Genomic DNA, 20,959 nt, shown 5'->3' with positions numbered 1-20,959 from the left:
ACTCAAGTGTTACAACAAGGGTTGTAGCACTTGAGTAAGTAGCGGGACAGGTGGGGTAGGGGCCTCACCTGAAGAAGAAAACACAGGAGCCCAGGTGAAAGGTGGATCCCTTTTAAAATCCTTTTATGGCTCCCCATTGTCCACTGTCAGAAGGATTGAGTACAAGCTTCTTTGCCGTGCTTGAAAGGCATTATGGGATCTGCCCCCGGGCGTCTCTCCACCATACTTTAACCCCCACGGTCACCCTCCGGCCTCACCTAACTTCCCTCTGTTCCTCCAACCAGACAAGTCCTCTCTTGCTACCAGCACTTTGGATACGCTGTTCTCTCTCTTCACGATTACTCTCTGACCCTCCTCACTGGCTCTTTGTATAGGGTCTCAGCTCAGACTGCCACAAGGGTAGCCAGAGTCCCCTCTCACTTACCCTTGTCCCCACACAGCATACCATGCAACAACTGGGGTCTCTGTGTGGCAGCAGAAATCATAACATAAAATCATAAAAACCCAAACTGACCTTGACTGCTCTGCTTTCCAGGGTGGGATGTTTGTCCAACAAAGTATTTACGGGGCCCCCACCAGGTGTGACTATTGGAACCCGTGTCTTTACACTGGGAGGGTCAGCTGAGAGAGAGAGAGAGAGAGAGAGAGAGAAACAAAGCTATGATCTCCGTGTTTGCTACTTCTGGTCTTATGAATGGTGAGTCCCCGAGTAGGGAGTGGGGAAAACCTATGGTCTGCGCCTTCTGTGCTAAGAGCCACGTTTGGTACATCAAGTAATAAATATGCATTGAGCGAAAGAATGTTAAGTGTGGGTCACCCTGGAAAATTAAGCCAAAGGCACCATCTCAAACTCCGGAAACCTGGCTCCTTAATGTCCTAAGCACTTCCAGCTTAAACACACAAGCCTTGCCATCAAAATAGATGACTTGGCCCTTCGTGGGAGATCTCCAACCAAATGAAAGAGAATTGTTCCCGAGCCCTCAATTCCATGATACTGCTGGGACATGGGGTGCGGGGAACCTGCTTCCCTACCCCATTCCCTTGTCCCAGCTCCCCAGAAAGTCTTATTTGCAGCCCACCTGTACCCCCTCCCAATTGCCTGCCAGCCAGCGGCTGCCAGCGGTGATGTATAGAGATGCCTTGATTTGACCTTGAAGGGAGGAAACAAATTAATGTGTCTCGAAATAAATTCCAGGAATCAGCGGCTGGCTTCTCCCTCTTCCCACCCCCTACCCGGTGCCTCACGAGTTGTGCATCATAATGTGAAAATCAATACTGTCTCCTAAATGAGCCAGCACCTGGACCAGGCAGGGTGTGGGGCTGCTGGGAGGTCCCTTCCCGCCTAGGGTCCTGAGCCTGGGGTTTGTCAGAAGGGGTGTGGGGCTCCAGGAGGGCTGTGGGAGCTGCTGTCTGGTTGCTGAGGGCCGGCTGAGTCACCTTGTCCCACAGCCAGGTCAATCCACCGGACCCCCAGCTCCAGGATTTCCGAGCGCAAGCAGATGTGAGCTACCTGGGAAGCTCCTGCGGGAAAGGGAAGGGTAGCCAAGTGCAACAGAATCGCCCTGGCCATTCTCCAGGGATAACTGAGAAATGGGGAAGAGGGAGACTGAAGGCCCAACCCCCCAACTGAGCAATTTAAGGTTTATTTACTGAGTGCCTTTCTTTAGGCTCGGCCCCAATTCAACTGTATGCCCAGGTACGCTGGTGCCAGGTGTCCAAATATTGAAATACTTCAGTATTTATCGCTTGATAAATAACACCTCCTGAGCCTCCAAGGTGACCCCATTGTCCTCGCCTGTAGTAAGCATTTCTTTTTGTTCTGCTGCTTTGATCACCTGGGGGCTTGCTGACCCTGGAGGGAGCACCCCTTCAAAGCTTGGCTAATTCCTAGAGATATTAAAGGACTCACCTGCAGGCACACTTTTTTTTTTTTTTTTTAAGATTTTTTATTTATTTATTTGACAGACACAGAGATTACAAGCAGGCAGAGAGGAAGGCAGAGAGAGAGGGTGGGGGGAAGAAGCAGGCTTCTGGCTGAGCAGAGAGCCCGATGCGGGACTCGATCCCAGGACACTGGGATCATGACCTGAGCTGAAGGCAGCGGCTTAACCGACTGAGCCACCCAGGCGCCCCTGCAGGCACACTTTTAATAGGAAAAGCAACCAACCCAGAGCCCACGCTTCAACCACATTCTCATCACATACTTAACTCTCTAAACCACTATCCACCTGCCCTGATCATCCAAAGGTCAGGTGCCAGACGCCAGGAGTCAGCCCCAGTGCCCCAAAGCCGGCGGAAATTATTCCAACTAGCCAATCCTAAGCCTGCCTCATGGGTTCCTTCCTGAAGAAACCACAGTCAAAGCTCCTGCTCCCACTTCTGCCTGTTCACTCTGCCTCGTAACTGCCTCTCATGCTTCTCCATGGGGCCCCCTGCAAAGTGGCGAGCCCTCTCCTCTTGGGATCTGTGAGTGTAACAGGGTCGATTTTTCAATGGCAGCCATCTCTCCTGATCTTTCGGCCTGGCCATAACTGAGTAATAATAAAAACCTCCACCCCAAAACACAGATCCCTCCCCTGCCCTTGCCAGTCCCTCTGGGAATAAGTGGGTGCCTTTGGACCCATGGCCATTCTGAGCAGTCAGTGTCCTGGCCCTACCATGTGTTAAAGATTTGGAATATCACCCCACCCTGCCCAGCCTACTCTATATCAGGTAGCACAAGAGCCCCTGGAGAACAAGATAGTTGTGGGAATCTGCCCTCATGGGTGTAGTGGGGTCTCTGGCAAGAAGAAAATAGCAGGTCCCAGGGCAGGACTGAGCACAGGGCTCTCAGATCAGGAAGCAGTGGGGCCGGCAGTCATCTGAGTGCTGACCCCAATTCTGCTGCGCACCACTGCCTGTGACCTATGTGACCTTGTCCCTTGACCTCTGCAAGTGTTCATTTCTTTATCCACAAATTGGGTGATGGTGATGCAGGGCTAAGAGGAGGGGCGGGATGTGAGTGTGTGTGTGTTTGTGTGTGTGTGCGCGCTCAGCCTATTGGTGGTAATACAGGGGAAGTTCACAATTGGTAAGGAGTGGAGGGTCCTTCCTGAAAATCCAGCCCCTCCTGAAAAACTGAACCCAGGGTCTTCCAGGGACCCACAGTGGGTTACTGAACTGCGGGACAGTCTGGGGTCTGTACGTGCAGTGGACAATTTCTCAGCACCTGCCTCCCGATCCCCATCATCTCCGTCTGGGAGAAGAAAAGCAGAAATTAGGAACATTGAAGGGATTTTGCTTTCCATTGTCAGAGGTCTAGAGGGAAGGAGACACCACATCTCCATAGTTTCAGTGGCCAAGCCCACTCCCTGCCCAAGGAGGAACCTGTTATTGTACCTCAGGAGAAACCTGCCCATGCAACTTCACCATCAGAATTATGTCATTTTTAATGAACTAGAAGGCTGGTTGTAGCCCCTGAGTGGTCCACACAGTCCCTGGGCCATAGCAAGTGCTCAGAATATCAGCTATAGTCATCATCTGCAAAACCATGCAGAAGGTTCTCTCTCTCTTTTTTTAAAGACAACAGTAAGGAAGGGAAGAAAGAATGGAGGGCGGGCGGGCAGGAGGAGGCCGAGAACACGCTGACCCAGGTGGGCAAGGCTGCTCGGCTGGGTTCATGCTCTTCCCCATCTAGGCACCAAATGGAGGTGTGGGGGTTCTCTCCTAGGCTGGAGCCCAGACACCCAGCCTCCAGCACAACCTCAGTGGCCCGAGGGAAGGGTAAAGGTAAGCTCATGCTCTAGAAATACTTCAAGACAGAATGCCTGAGTGGCTTGGTTGGTTAAGCACCTGCCTTCGGTTCAGGTCATGATCCCACGGTCCTGGAACCAAGCCCTACATCAGGCTCCCTGCTCAGTGGGGAGCCTGCTTCTCCCTCTCCCTTCGAAACTCCCCCTGCTTGTGCCCTCTTACTCTCTCTCACTCTCTGATGAATAAATAAAATAAAATTTAAAAAGATTATAGAAATACTTAAAGAAATTCTGAAATTATTGGTCTGGGGTGGAACCTGGGCAGGGGTATTTTTTAAAAGCTCCCCAGGGGATTCTCATTTGCAGGCAAAATTAGGGACCACCAGCAGACAGGGCCCTGGGACAGGGGCTGCCCTGGAGCAGCCCAGAGGAGGCCTGGACTCTGGCCAGATAGGCTGGGAGTGGCGACTGGAAGCTTCCAGGAAGAAATGATGTCCAAGTTGAAACCCAAAGGATTAGTATTAATACTGATAGCACTATCCAGTGTTTATTGTCTCTGCTCCTCACAGCCATTGTTCCATTTAACCTGTAGCCAAACTGCAGTGACCCAGAAATGGGCCCAAGGTCCCACAACCGGGAAGTGGCTGAGTCACTAGGACAGTTTTAAAGTCAGGCAGACTAGTGCCAGACCACTGTGTTTCTAAGCCAGGGAGCCGGTGGGATGGGCAGGATTGTTTCTGGGAAAGGGAATAATTTTCTTCATCTCTAAAGGGGGACCCATTCATTGCCACCCTGAATGCCCCCCACGCCCGGAGGGGTGGCTGGGAAGGGGAGCAGAAAGTTTGGAAACTACAGAAGACCCCACCTCAGCAGCTCAGGAGAGCAGAGGAGAGGCGAAGGCCGGCTGTCTTGGAAACGATGCCTCGTGACCCACTACCACGGGACGATTTCATTTTTCCTATGCCTGTTTGTGCTCTGTCAGAGCTGCGTGACAGACTGGCTTGTTCTGGTTCTAACAGTGACAGCTTATAAAACCCACGGCGGACAGGATGACAAAGCTCACCGCCAAGAGCCGTGCAGGCTTGTGCACACACACACACACCCCCACAAGACCCTGAGCTCTGAGCTGGCACAGACACAGTCGTTGGAGGACAGATCGTGTCTTTGTGGAAGTGACAGAAATGGAGAATCTCTGGGGATTTCCACGATGTCACAGCAGACCGGCAGCTCCCAAAGGAGCTCCGTAAGAAGAAAAGGGAGCAGGGTGGGTGTGGGTGCTACAGTCTAGTAATTTTGCAAAGTGCCAGGGCCGGCCAATGTAAACACCCTTCTTTAGTCTGCCGCTGTGCATCGTGAACCCACAAAAGGAAGGGGCCACCGGCAGCTCTTGTTGCATAACAAATAAGCCCCAACACGCATGGATCTAAAACCAGACCTATTACAGCACAGTTTGGAAGTTTCAGGAATTCTGCTGAGTTCAGCTGAGTGGTGCTGCTCTGGGTGTCTCTTTACACGGCGTCAAGCTGTCCGCCAGGGGGATGGTCATCTGGAGGTCTAACCGGGCTGGAGGGGCTGCCTCCGAGCTCACTCTCATGGCTGTGGGATGGAGAACCCCTGTCCCTCATCTTGTGGGCCTTTCCAGGGGGACGGTTCAACGTCCTCATGACATGGCAGCCAGCTTCCCTTGGAGCAAGGCACCCCAGAGATGGCACAGGACAGGGCGTGTCTGTCATGTCTTTTGTGATCTAGCCTTGACAATGGCACGACATCACTTCTGCTACAGGCTGTGGGTCAGCCGCACCGTACAGGAATGGGGAGCGGATCAGAATGTGCTCCAACCTGGACGCCTGGGTGGCTCAGTGGGTTAAAGCCTCTGCCTTTGGCTCAGGTCATGATCCCAGGGTCTTGGGATCGAGCCCTGCATCGGGCTCTCTGCTCAGCAGGGAGCCTGCTTCCTCCTCTCTCTCTGATTGCCTCTCTGCCTACTTGTGATCTCTGTCTGTGAAATAAATAAATAAAATCTTTAAAAAAAAAAAAAAGAATGTGTCCCATCCTAGTCAAGGGATCTTCCACACCAGCACTCATTGGCTACGGTCTGTCCTAGGGATGGAGGGCGTGGGGGGATGCAGACATCAGCCTCTTTGACCCTGCAAGCAAAGTGGTTCTAAGTGGGTCAGGACCACCAGGGTGGTTCTGCAGAGAGTCACAGACACAAAACCACCCAGAAGCCAGTGGAGGTGTGCACAGATGGTTGAAGGTGTGGAAAAAGTCTGAGCAGACAGCCGCAGTGTCTGCTGCCTTTACACTCACAGAGAACTGGAAATGACAAAATGACTCAGCTACGTGGGGTTAGCAGGACGAGGGATGGTTCTTCCACGCAATGGGAAAAAGTACACAGTCATTAACCATCATGCTCCCGAAGATGATTTAGTGTCACAGAAACAGTACAAGGGAGAAGCTGGCCTCACATAATCTGAATGTATGATCTCCCATTTAAGAATATAAAATCGTGGGGCGCCTGGGTGGCTCAGTGGGTTAAGCCGCTGCCTTCGGCTCAGGTCATGATCTCAGGGTCCTGGGATCGAGTCCCGCATCGGGCTCCCTGCTCAGCAGGGAGCCTGCTTCCTTCTCTCTCTCTCTGCCTGCCTCTCAGTGTACTTGTGGTTTCTCTCTGTCAGATAAATAAATAAAATCTTAAAAAAAAAAAAAGAATATAAAATCGTTGCTATAAAATTGCATAAAAGTTGTCATTTTTCTAAAGAAGGTGTGTGTTCAATTTTTTTTTTTTTTTTTTGGCTTGGTGCATTTCTGGGTTTTCCAAATATTCTGCATCGAGAATGTATTGCCTAGCTATCCTGTCCCACCTTCTGTCGCATCCCTCTGGGATCCTGCCAGGAGTAAGTGGGTAGTGATGAATGAATCAGGTCGCCCAATCACATTCATCTGTGCTCAAGTCGCACGTCCTCCGGGAATGCCCTTTGAGCCCCATCTCGAAAGCTCGGGAGTGCTGTGTACCTATGGGTTCTGCCTGACAGCATCCGGGTCCTTTTCCTCTCATCTCAGCCCCTGCATATGTCTTTGCGGTCTCCTTACCCATTACTTGCAGCTTCACGGGGCTTTTCCATCAAAGAGTCCTGCCCCAAGCTATAGGCATCAGGGCCTCCGTCGTGGGAATTTGAAACTTCTGCAGGGACTCAGGGATGGAAAATAGCTGAATTGACTCATCCCAGTGACAGTACCCTGAAGAGATGTTCTTTTTTCTAACTTTCTAGATCCCTGGAGTGGCCCCATTCCTGTTCTTCTTGGGGTCCAGTGCTTAGCTTCCCTTTCAATTATATGAGCTAGACCACATCCTTTTCCCCTAAATTAGGTAAAGTCTCTTTCTTTCTCTTGAAAATGACAAACGCCTGCTGCTATTATAGTGAGAGACGGACAGGGACAGAGAGAAGGTGGTGGACAGATGGGGGGGAGGGCACACGGCGTCTCCCCTGACACCTGCAAGGTGACTCCTGGACATCCAGTCCTTCTGGGACCCTGGGCAAGTCCTTCCACCTCTTCCTTTGCTCCTCTGTCCCCTGGAACCATCCCATGAATGCAGTGGTACTGAGAAGCCTGTCCTAAGCTCCCCGTGCATCTCCCTGGGATCAGAACGCACATCCCATAACTTCACTAGCCATCTTGCCTAAGCTAGCATCCCCAATCCCTCTCTCTGGCCCAGATCAGCTCTCCCACGCTCCAAATACCCCCCGGGCATTTCCATGCAGGGGCTTCTCAAGTTCCACATGTGCAAAAAAGAATTCAGTATCTCCCCTTGCAAACTGCCCCCTCCTTTTCTCTGCCTCTTTATTCTTTTTTTTAAAGATTTTATTTATTTATTTGACAGACAGAGATCACAAGTAGGCAGAGAGGCAGGCAGAGAGAGGAGGAAACAGGCTCCTCACTGAGCAGAGAGCCCGATGTGAGGCTCCATCCCAGGACCCTGGGATCATGACCTGAGCTAAGGGCAGAGGCTTTAACCCACTGAGCCACACAGGCGCCCCTCTCTGCCTCTTTAGAACACGACATCAGCATACACCCTTCCTTGTCAGCCAGTCACCAGACACTGTCCATACTCTGACGTCCTCTGTCATGTGAGTCCTATTTGTCTAGCTGTGGTCACTTTCCAACATTCCCTCATTGGCTTATCGTGTAACCCTTAGAAGTCCAGGAGGTGGGTAGTATCATCCCAGCGGCAGGAAATGCGGAATCAGAGAAGGGAAGCAATCTGCCCAAAGTGACACAGGAAGCAGGAAGCAGAGCTGGAATTCAAACCCAGCAAGTCTGAGCCCATAACCCACGTTCAGTACCCCAGGATCCCCTGTCCATGGTGCCTGAATTCGGGAGGTGCTTGCCAACCTCTGTCTGGCCGGTTACTAAGGTCCCTCGTGCAAACAGCAACAGTATTGCTCTGAGCTCATCTGCTCCACCTTGCCCCACCCCGTTCCTAATCTGGGCTCATCTCCTAGACAACCAGAGTGATGCAATAAACAGAGGGGACCTGCCAACTCAGAGCTGAGCCTCCAGCCCAGGATGCGGTGGTGGTTGGGGGGTGCGAACATCCACAACAGCTCCCGCCCAGAACCTCCACTCTACACAGTCACCACCATGTGCCCCGAAGGACCAGAGGAATCCAACGCCCGGTCCTGGCAGGGTGACCAGGAACAAGAAGCCTTGGGGGCTGGAAGGGCTCTGTGTGATCCTGGGGTCCCTGGGAAGGTTCCAGAGACCCAGGTTCCTACATGATGCTGGGAACCACTGGCTCTACTTGCAGCCTGTCAGGAAATTCACTTGTCCAGTGTAGCCGGCATCTGAGCACCTCACCTCTTCTACCTCCCACTTTGATCTGAGCCCACAGAGATTACAGCAGAGACCACTTCTGCCATTGTCCCCACAGTTAATTTTTTAAAAATATTTTCATGGTGGTAAATAACATATATGATAAAATTTGCCATTTAACCCCCCCCCCCCTTTTTTTGCAAGTGCATGATTCGCTGGCATTGATGACATTCACGATTTGGGCGACCATCACTGCTATCTATTTCCAAAACCTTTCCATGACTGCAAATGGAACTCTATAGGCATTAAGCACAAAACTCCCCGTTCCTCCCTTCACCAGTCCCTGGGACTATCTAACCTGCTCTCCATCTGCATGAATGTGCTTACTCTAGACAGCTCATAAAAGTGGAATCATACAGTATTTATCCTTTTGTGTCTGCCTTCTCTCACTAAGCATCATGTCCTCAAGGTTCATCCATGGCTTAGCAGGTGTCAGAACATCATTCCTTTCTATGGGTGGATAATATCTCCCTATATGGATAGACCACATTTTGTTCATACATCCACCTGCTGATGGATACCCCACAGTCAATTCACCCACAACAGCCTCAGTTATGCTGGGAAAATATTACTCAGACCATGACTCAACTTTACTCAGACCCTCCTAGAACTCCTTTATTCATTCAGAGTAAAAGCTGTTGTCCTTACTATGGCTACAAAACACTAAAGGAGTCTCTGCACACACCGCATTCCCTCTGTGGCCCTCCAACCTCACCCTTCCCCACTCCACCCCTCTCTGTTCCGTGAACACCTCAGGTACACTGCCTGCCACCTCAGGGCCTTTGCACATGCTATTCTTTCTGCCTGGGACACTTTTCCTCCATCCGCGTGGCTGACACGCTCCTCTCCTTCAAGCGTTCGCTCAGTTGTCACCTTCTCAATGAGGTTCATCCCAAAAACCATCTTTAAAACTGCAGGCTGCCCCCTTCATCCATCATTCCTGAGCCCCCTTGTCATGACCTATTTTCTCCATAAAACTTGTCACTTTCTTTTTTTTTTTTTTAAGATTTTATTTATTTATTCGACAGACGGAGATCACAAACAGGCAGAGAAACAGGCAGAGAGAGAGAGGAGGAAGCAGGCTCCCTGCTGAGCAGAGAGCCCGATGCGGGACTTGATCCCAGAACCCTGGGACCATGACCCGAGCCGAAGGCAGAAACTTTAACCCATTGAGCCACCCAGGCGCCCCAGACTTGTCACTTTCTAACATGCTATATAATTTCTATATTTACTTATTTATTTCCACTGTTTATTATCTGTGTCCTACCCCTAGAATATAATCTCTATGAGGACAGGGATATGTTTTGCCTGTCTTATTCATCAATCTATCTGAAGCACTTAAAACAGTAGCCGGTATGCAGTAGGCACTCCATTAATATTTGTTAAATGAATGAATATGAGTTGGGACAAGTTGCCGCACTTCCTCAGCCCATTACCCTATTCGTGAACCAGAGACTGGAGTGTCCCTGATGAGAATCTGTGTCACATAATGACGATCACGACCCTTCATATATCGTAAAGCGTTCTGCAAGTCAGGAGGGGAGAAGAAAATCGATCTTCTGAGAATGCCCTTGAAACCAGATACTTTCCATTTGACAGATGGGGACACAGAGGCTCTGAATACTTGGCCTCAAGAGCTCACACAGAGAACGTGTAAGGAGTCAGAGCTTCAGCTCAGCTCTCTGGCTTGTCGTCTAAGTTGCTTCCAGCTCTGATACCTCAAAAGCCTAAAGGGAACACTCCCTCTTCTCCAGGGAGCAGCCCTGAGCCCAGGGGAATAATAATGAGGATAAAGATAGGAAAAATTGCTGCCTTTTATTAAGAACTTCCTACATATGTCGGGCTCACTTTACTACGTGTCAGGTGCTGTAAGTATTCTATCCTCACTGGAGAGCGGGGAAATGGGTGTTATTATTCCCTCATAACAGATGAGGAATTCAAGGATCAGAGAGGCCACACAACTAATAAACAGCAGAGACAGCATTTGAGCCCGAAGCAATCTGATTCCTGTGGCATCTTAAAAAGGTCCATGATTGTAAGAGGTGGTTTCTCTGAGGTCACATATGCCCTCCCTCCACCTCCAGCATCATCTCCCAGGAACACCCCACCCAAAGCAGACCCAAGAGGGTGCTCCTGCAGGGGAGAAGACAAGCACACCGTGAGCCCCTGGCGCCTACCCCCCTCAGCACGAGCAGCAAGATACGGAAGGAAAGAGGCACTGGTGGGAGCCGAGATGGGGATCCCACGGGCCCGCGCTGCCAACAAAGACAAATGAATGAACCACTCAGCAAACCAGGGCACTTCCACCCCAGAGCAGAACTGTCACTGGTAAATAAATCATCGACGCTCCACGCCGGACGTGCCAATTTCAGCGGGAGAGGATGAGCCCATTTATCTGCTGGTGACACCCTGGCTGTCTTCCGGCAGCAAGGGGCTACGAAAATACTCCCCAGCATGCTCCCTGCCAGAGGCTGGTTCCAGGCGGGGGCAGGGGAAGTGGGGAGAGAGTCTCTTTGCAGGAATGGTGTTTGTCTCAGACTCCCCACCAGGACCCAGATGCAGGATCCTCATGCTTTTCTATGCCTTTCCAACGAATCATATGTATCCTAATGGCACATATGGAGTGCTTCCTCTGGACCCTGGGGGGAGTTTTTTAGGTATATGTTATCTCACTAACTGGCTAGAAAGAAGTTGTTGTTGTCGACTCTCTTTTGCATAGGAAGAGGATTACTTGGAGGATGTCTATTCTCTGCAATTATTCTCAAATTTTCAGTGACATCTAGGAAAACGTGGTCCAACCCCAGGTCACCACCCAAGGGCTTCACCAACTTCCCATCAGCAACAGTGGCAGCATCCCCTGCCTCAAGCTTGTCCTCTTGGGGGTGGGTCTTTGCAAAAAGACATAGCTGCGAACTGCAAAGGGACACCAGGCAAGAAGCAGAAGAGGAGGACCCGCGGATGGGGAAGCCAGCCCGTGGGGAGAGAAAGGATGCTGGGACCTGGGGCACAGGGGCCTCAGAGCCAATTCCACCAGTCAGAGGCACCCAGTCACCCTGTTCTGCCAATTTCTGCTGTGCCCTGCCAAACGTTATTGTCTTGTAATAACCGCTACTAAATTCCATTGTCCTTGGGAGGGGCTTGCAGACCCTCCAGTGTCAATGGAAGTGTCTTGTGTCAGATCCACGGAGCTCAGAGGGAGAAGGATCAGGCGTTGTGTGGGCACCCAACAGGCTTATTACATACATTACATTCTCAAAAAAGCCCCATTGACAGAGGAGCCTACGAAGGAGAGGGCACCTGCTCCCAGCTTCCTGACGCTGGCGTAATATTATTCTTAGGGCTCCCCAGATTTTTCCCAGCAGAAGTCTCCTGAGCCCTGACTAGCCAGGGAGAGACTGCAGGTGGCCCCTCCTTAAAGACCCGCCCACTAAAGCCCTCTTATATTCACTCTGAGGGTCCCTGACCAAGTCAACACCTGGGCAGACCCAAAGTGTTTCTCCATTTCTACCTCTCTGGGGACAGGGACTAGATCATCAGCAAGCAGAAATCTGCAATTAATAAAAATGATGTGAGGTTGCCTCTTTGAATACGATAATATATTAAGGGAATCGGGTTATCAAATAGCACGCAGTATGATCCCATTTGAAAATTGCATAAAAACAACAGCCCTGGGGGAAAAAGTATACCCATTATTAATGATTTTTTTTGGAGTAGGGGCAGGAAGATTTACTGGTGATTTTTATTTTGTTATTTTAGCTCCTATGTATCTTGTTTGTTTGTTTATCAGCAGTATACATGCACTGTGTGTCTTACTTGGGTAATAAAGAACAAAAATAAAAGGGCTTTTTCTCCCCTGGAAAGAATGAAGTGAGTATTTGGGAAAACTTCTATGAAGTTGCTGCTGGAAGCCGTGCAAGCTTCCTGCCAGTGGCTAACATTGCTCTAACCACAGCTCTTCGTGCTTAGCTTGTTTTATGTTTCAGGAATGTAACAGAGCTACATCTGAGTTCTAAGTGTCTGTGGGACACATGCCTACGGGACAAATACATAGACAAATAGATCATCAGATTTCTATCATTTTCCTTTCTACATGGCAAAGAGAAAGGAAAGGGGGCCTGTCCATGTGACTCATAATTCCTTCTCTTGCTTCCTCTCTTGCTTCCTCTAAATTCCAAATGGACATGCCAACAAATCCCCTTACGGCTCCCAGATTCCTTCACTGCACAGCCCTGTGCCTGAAGATATTTGTTTTTCTGTTCACAGGTTTCCTTTTATCATGGGAGAATGTACAGTCCAATGGCCCAGACCTCGGGTTCTGAAATCTCACTGCCTGAGTTCACATTCCCACCCCACCTCAGTTCACATCCGCACTCGGCCCTTGAGTAACTAAATGATATTGGGCAAGTCACTTCACAGGTCTGAAGCACAACGTCCTCATTAGTAAAAGCAACGATTTTCATAAACTTGGGTTGAATAAGAGAAATAATGCCCACAGAGTTCTTGGCACTATGTTGCAGCCAACATGAGCCCCCTCTCTTTCTCTTCTATGGTTTCCCCTCTTACAGAGGTGCCCGAAGGGTCAAGGTGGTATTTGGAGACACAATTTTTTCTTAACCTCTGAGGGTCCACATACAACTCAGTCTTGCAACAGAACTTGTCCCTCCCTCGTCTCCCATGGAATTGAGAGGTGCATGGCCCCAGATGGCCACAGGAGATTTGGGGCCAGCACATGCTAACTCCTGACCCCCAACTCACCAGTTTTCTAGTTTGCTGTATTTGCCAAACATGCCTTGACTATCTTTCTTGATATTTTCAATGACTATGAATATGGTCTTCTTAATAAATTGGTCTTGAATATATTCTCAGCAGCAGCTTTTCCAGCTCGATTTGTCTAAAACTAAATATCATGGGAGCTGTTTAGCTTTCTTATGACTATCTTCTAAAGAGAATATATTCTTGAATATCTTAGAGTCTTGAATATAATTAAAATATCTTAAATAAATCTGGGGGTAAGAATATTCAAGAAGTATAAATTCATTGAGTATTACCAGTGAGCCTATTAAAATACCATACATAGAAGAATGTAGTCATTCAGGAGTATATTGATATTCATTAACTATATTAGATGAGAAATTTCCCTAATTGGGGTTTGGAAAATTTGACTAATTTAAGCAATTGGTCATTAGCAACTTGATTTTTTAGAGAACTACATATCATGGATTTGATTTTTGGTGGATTGGCCTCAGAGCATCTCTTATGAGGTCTGAGGGAAGTCCACCAAGATTCACCTCCAACTTTGGCCAGTCCTAACCCTCCAGCTCTGTCCTTGAACCTCTGGGGGTACTCCCACCTTCTCTGGACTCCAGGGAAAGCCCTTATTTTGAGAGAAGCCTATCCTCTTCATTTTTTTTTTTTTTCCAACTTGCAAGCATTTAGTTATGTTCCTAGGCATTTAGTTTAGTTTAGAATGTGGATAATGGACTAAGCCAAACTCAAACACCTAAGTGTGGGTTTGAATCCAGGTGTCTGCTAGTGGCCCATTGTGTGATACTGGGCAACTGATGGAACCGCTCTGAGCATTTCATGGGCCTGTTATTGTTTTTCAATGGATTTCTAGATAAATATTTTAAAAATGTGTTAGCTTTCATTTCTAACATGGTAACTAATGATAGATCTAATCACAAACACACTCTTGGGGGTCCTCCGTAATTTTTAAGAGTGTCAAGGGATCCAGAAACCAGAGTTTTGGGAACTGCTGAATTAGACTATTTTGAAAGGTCCAAGAATCTGGGGTTGTTATGGGTCAGGCACTCCTATGTTTCTCTTTCGTCTTCATTCATTTATTCTACAACAGATATTTACTGAGTGCTTCCTATCTGCCAGGATTTTCTAGGTGCTGGGGTTACAATGAGGAAAAAGACACACTTCCTGGTAGGGAACAGACTAACTCAAGGGCCCACTGAATGACACAGGCATACACACCTTATGATGGTCATGAGACAAGAGCAGGAAGAGACTTCTGCAGGCTGGGGGAGGGGGACAGGATGGGGTTACACCGTGGGTGGAGAGACCAGTGTTAGCAAAACAGGGCAGCAGCCAGAATGCTCAGTTTGGTTTGCCACAAAGTTCTTGGCATGAAGAGGGAGACTCAAGTAAGGAATCAATGTGCGGGGTACCTGGGGGACGCAGTCCGTTAAGAGTCTGACACTTGGTCAACAGGAGCTCAGAGTCCTGAGATCAAGCCCCACATGGGGTTCCCTGTTCAGCCGGGAATCTACTTCCTCTCCCTCTGTCCCTCCTGCCCACCCCCCACCGCCCCAACCTGCTCATGCTTACTTATGCTCTCTATCTCCTGCTCTCTCTCAAATAAATAAATCTTAAAAAAAAAAAAAAATCAAGGTGAAGAGGGGGATGAGGGTCCAAACATCTTGGGTATTGATCAGGAATGATGGTCTCTGCCTTCAACCTGCAGAGATCTCAGTGTTTCTGGGAAAGGCAGCCAGAACTGATGCAGGGTTACCTAGGCTACCACAGGCTAGGAGGTGTAAACCGTGGAAATGCGGTGCTCACAGTTTTAGAGACCAGGAAGTCCAAGATCAAGGTGCTGCTGATCTGGTATCTGGTGAGACCTGTCTTCTGGGCTTGCAGAAGTCTTCATTCTCACTGTGCCCTCACGGGGCCCTTCCTCAGTGCAGGTACATGCACACACGCATGCATACACACACACACACACACACACACACACACACACACACACACGGTGAGCTTATAAGGACATCAATCCTATATATCAGGGCCCCACCCTTATGACCTCATTTAAGTATTTTTACTTCCTTAGAAGCCCCATCTGCTAACAAAGCCATTGGAGAGGAAAGTGAGCGCTCCAACACATGAATGCTTGGGGGTGGGGAGCCGAGGTTGGGGGGAGGTGGGGGGGCGGTTGTTTGCAGGACACAAACCTTCACTCCCTATCAGAGCCAATTCCAGCTAATTCCAGTAATCACCACCTCCCCGCTGCATGCCTCTATACACACCCACGGAGAAGGAAATTGCTGGTGGCCAAAACAAAAGCTTCCTCCCTCCTACAGGGTATGGAGAGGAAAGACAAAAGAAAGAAATATTCGTCCAAGCAGCGAGTATTTACAAACTTGGCAGAGCCCTCCCTGACTTCCCACCCAAACGCAAACACAGGCTGGAGGCTTCCACCACTGCGGTCTTGAGTTTATGAAACTAAACATATTTGCAACTGAAATGCTTTTATTAGTGGTATAATTAGGAGTTTGTTTTTTGTTGTTGTTTTTTTTTTTTTAAAGCAGACAAAGTCATTATTGGAAGAGAAGCCTATGGACATCTAAAGAGACATCACGGAGGAAACCTACGCTGGTGGCTTGTCTTCCTTTCTCTCCCAGGATCTACATCAATTCCTCCCCCCCCCCCTTATTATTTTTAACTATCTGAAAATATTTTTTTTGAAAGAGAATCAGAAACATTCCAAAATAAAAATCACTCACATTCCCCCTTTGACAGAAGGAGGCAACTACATTATTTTTATGATTTTATTTATTTATCTGAGAAAGAAAAAGCAAGAGAGAGAGCACCCAAGGTGGGGGGCGGGGTAGAGGGGGAGAGAGAAGCAGGCTCCCCACTGAGCAGGGAGCCCCACGTGGGGCTCAGTCCCAGTGATGAGGGAGCAGGAGGCTGGCTGAGGACAGAGCAAAAGCTGGTGCCTTGCTCCCCCCTCTCCACCCGCTCCCCTCCGTAATATATGTAGCATTTTTCAGGCACCCCTGACTGCCATAAAACGATAAATAGTTAACTTGCAGAGATCACAATCGTGCAGAACAGGAATCTCCCTTGCTCTACAGATGTCCTAGAGATCTACAAACAGGGAGGCTACCTTATCAATAGCACAGATTTCCAGAGGCAAATAACTCTCAGTTCCTGAAGCCCTAATGTCTCCCTCCCCGTCATAAACGAAACTGGAGGAGACTGAGGTAGAAGGGAATGTGAATGATAGCAGGATCATAATACCCCACCAAGAATCTCCCAACTATCTTGATGTTAATGGCAGACCTAAAGAAGACATTGATCAAGCCACAAGGGCAAGGCCTTCTCCTGGCACCTTGTAGCCCCTCTTTAACATATGAAAACTCCGTTGAAACCTCCCTTCCCTCCCCTTCTCAAGGTACATAACCTGCCATCCCTAACAACCCGGGGGGCAGCAGCTCTTCCTGCCCAGGGGTCCTGTCCCTCTGCTTTAATAAACCACCATTTTGCACCACAGATGTCTCAAGAATTCTTTCTCGGTCATCGGCTCTGGACCTCAGCCCACCAAACCTCACCTAGGTTCTAGAACTTCATCACCAGGACCCCAGAGAGATCATGACCAGAGCCCAGACAGATGTTTAACCAAGTGAGCCACCCAGGCACTCCGGGAGGTAACTCTTACAATTCATTTGTTTCTTTCTCTTAACATTCACATATTGAATACAGAGACCTTATCACTACTACCATGATGATGATTATTTTACAAAAATGGTATCAAGCTTGGCTTGTATCCTCTTTTTTATTTTTATAGATGAGTACCTTTTCATGCCAATAAACATTGACTTCGCTTTTCATGTCTGCCTACCCTACGATTCCATTATATGGATGTCTTTTAATTTAAGTTCCCTCCCATTCATGCACGCCTAAGTTATTTTTAATTTTTCATTCTTCTAAACCAAGCTGACATAAGCATCCCAGCAAATAAACAGTTGCACTCACTCAGGCTTTCTTGCTCAGGATAAATTCCTAAGACCCGTGTTTCTGGATTCATGGAGACACTCTGTTTTGCTGGTTACTGTTGCACGTCCAGAAAACACACACATATAGATTTCAGAATAAAGGGGTTTCTTTTCCCCCTTTCCTACCTCTTGTTGGGAGACAAGAGGTTTTTTCTGTCTTTTCAAAAAGACAGAGGGAATAGTTCAAAGGTTTTTGAAAATACATTAACACTTTAATGTTATACCATGAGAGTTCACTGATCATGAAATTGGAATTGCATCACGGAAATTTAACTAACTTGAATTCAACCGTCTTTCATTAAATCCATCATTGATCTTTTTAATTTTTGTAGTTTTATACTTTTTATTTAATTTTTTTTTTTAAATCTTTGCACCCCGTGTGGGGCTCAAACTCACATCCCATAGATCAAGAATCTCTTGCTCTTCCAACTGAGCCAGCCAGGTACCCCCACCCACCACTGATCTTCAGATACCATTATTTTTTGTAAAATTAAGAAAATTTTTAAATAAACTTTTGTAATTGAGTTACCCCCCGCTGCCACTATAGTCCTTTTCAACATCTTAATAGGTCACACCATGCCTCGCTTAAAATTCCCTTCATCTTTTCTAAGGGATCTGGCAAGTTCTTTTACCTCTTGTTGCTGACTTGGTATGTGACAAGGAATCCTTTTGCACAAATCTCGGTGACAAAATGCAATCCAGCCCCACCGACTGTGGCCACTTACTTTTTAGGCAATCAGTAAAATTTGGTTGTTACTTTGCAAAAAATGGAAACCTGGAGTCATTCCCCCAAAGACAAGCATTTGCTTCACTAATGCGAAACCTCTGCCCCACTGTTCTGCTTGGGGGCCTTTCTGTGGACACAGAAACTCTCCACTTCAATGCCAAACCATATCGTAGTGCAAACTTCTGAAGATATTTTATTTTTAAAAAAATATTTTATTTATTTATTAAAATTTTTATTTATTTATTTGACAGTCAGAGATCACAGGTAGGCAGAGAGGCAGGCAGAAAGAGAGGAAGGGAAGCAGGCTCGGTGCTGAGCAGAGAGCCCAGTGCGGGGCTGGATCCCAGGACCCTGGGATCACGACCTGAGCCAAAGGCAGAGGCTTTACCCACTGAGCCACCCAGGTGCCCCAAATGAAGATATTTTAAACAGCAACTAAAATCAACCTGTGAAGGACCGGCAGTGCGCATCACTGGGCGGAAGTGATGACAGTATGAACGGCTATGACCAAGTTTCCTTAGACACGGGGAATGGAACCATGTCATGCCTGCCTGCTGGCTGACTGAGAGCAGACTGGAAAATGCATCTCCATTTCAGGGAGGTTAAAATTAGAAAAAATGTGCTTAGAACTAATAGTGTGCTTAGAATTAGCACTGATGAAATACGACTAGTGGGAGCCTCAAAAGTTCCAATGAAAAGAGAGATATTGACACAAGTGTGCTGATAATTATGTTCTCTTATGCCACTCAGTAAGCGTACGCCCCAGACTAGGCAGGAGATACGAAATGTGAATTTACCCAATTCCCAGTTGGTGTCATTTCTCACTTATCTGTCAGGATGAAGACATCTTTGCCATAGTAAGGGTGGTTCAAGAGTTTAAAGATACACAGACACATATAATATACCTACTTAGATAAATAGCTCATAGGTAGATAGATGGATAGATAGATACATGTAGCTCAACATGATTCCATTTTTTTTTTTAAAGATTTTATTTATCTATTTGACAGAGATCACAAGTAGGCAGAGAGGCAGGCAGAAAGAGAGAGGAGGAAACGGGCTCCCCGATGAGCAGAGAGCCCGATGCGGGACTTGATCCCAGGACCCTGGGATCACGACCTAAGCCGAAGGCAAAGGCTTTAACCCGCTGAGCCACCCAGGCACCCTGCTCAACACGATTCCTAACAAAAACCCAATAAACAGTCATCAACTCCAATTTTGAAGGAGGATTTAGTGAGAGACAGCATGTAACTCTGTAATATGATTGTTCCAAAGGAATTTTCAAGGGAAATTTAAAATTTTTGGATTTTGAGATCGTCACCTTTTTTTTTTTTTTTTTAAAGATTTTATTTCTTTTAGAGGGAGAACAAGTAGAAAGAGGGCATAAGCAGGGTGAGGGGCAGAGGGAGAAGCAGGCTTTCCGCTGAGCAGGGAACCTCATGCAGGACTCTAACCTGGAACTCCAGGATCATGACCTGAGCCAAAGGCAGAAGCTTAACCGATTGAGCCAAACAGGTGCGGGGAAACTGTCACCTTTTGTGCGGTTTCCGGATAGGGCTGGGACACAGGAGGAGAGGAGGGGTTGGAAAGGTACAAGGGAATGTGAGCAAAGGGAGAGAAGATGGACGAAAGCCAAGGGTAAAAGATGCAGATGTGTGAGATTCCAGCAGAACTCAAAAGAATAGAATGGAAAAGCTAGGGGCACCTGAGTGGCTCAGTGGGTTAAAGCCTCTGCCTTGGGCTCAGGTCATAATCTCAGGGTCCTGGGATTGAGCCCTGCATTGGGCTCTGCTCAGTGGGGAGCCTGCTTCCCTCTCTCTCTGCCTACTTGTGATCTCTGTCTGTCAAATAAATAAATAAATAAAATCTTAAAAAAAAAAAAAAGAATGGAAAAGCTATTTTGCCTCAATCTCTGGACTCTTCCATTTGTTTGAGACCAGGCTCCTTGCACATGACTGTGTTCTTTTTATACCTGTGTGCCCTTCCGGGTGCTGTGAGGCTCAACAGCAGGCTAACTTGCACTAAAGGGCCACCATTTTGCCAAGATCACCAATTTTTTCCTTCATCCCCCAGAGCAACCTTATGAATTTGGAATCCTTATTACTCTCATCATCTAGATGAAGAAACCGAGACTTAGGCAGACGGAGTAACTTGCACAAAGCCCCACCATGGCGGGGAAGGACGGAGGCAGCCAGAGGAAAAAGGTGGAGTGAAGGGATTTGTAGCAAGGATGCTTGGTCTCTGTCCCATAGTAGTTTTCTCTTGCTGGGGAGTAAATAACCACAAACCTGGAGGTTTAACCCAACACACACTTATTACATCACAGTAGCTCCAGCGTCTGAGAATGGCTCAGCTAAACTCCACTTCGGAGTCTCTCATAAGGCTGCAGTCAAGATGCTGACCAAGGCTGGGGTCTGACCTGAGTGTTATAAAGGACCTGTTCTCAAACCCATGTGATTGTTGGCAATATTCAGTTCTCCAAGGCTTGTTCCACTGATGGCCTCAGTTTCTTGCTATTTTTTAATCATATAAGCCTTTACAACGTGGCAACTTGCCTCTTCAAAGCTGATAAGGGAGCGTTGGATGGACGTTACGGTCTTAGGCAACATAATCACCTTTGCCATATTCCATGGGTTAGCAGCGAGTCATGGATCCTACCCACACTCAAGGGGACAAAATTACACAGGATAGGAACACTTGGAGGTGGCTTCATTGATCAGAGGAGGCCACCTTAAAGCTGTCTGCCACACATCCCCACTAAACTTCTCCCTGGTAAATCAACCTTCCTCAGCTTCCTTACTTATAAAATGGAGACCCTACTTCCATAAGCCAACCTCATA

The sequence above is a fragment of the Mustela lutreola genome, chromosome 11 (genome assembly GCF_030435805.1).
Source record: "Mustela lutreola isolate mMusLut2 chromosome 11, mMusLut2.pri, whole genome shotgun sequence".
NCBI lineage: Eukaryota > Metazoa > Chordata > Mammalia > Carnivora > Mustelidae > Mustela > Mustela lutreola.
The sequence above is the reverse complement of the archived record's forward strand: the minus strand, read 5'-3'. Positions refer to the sequence as shown.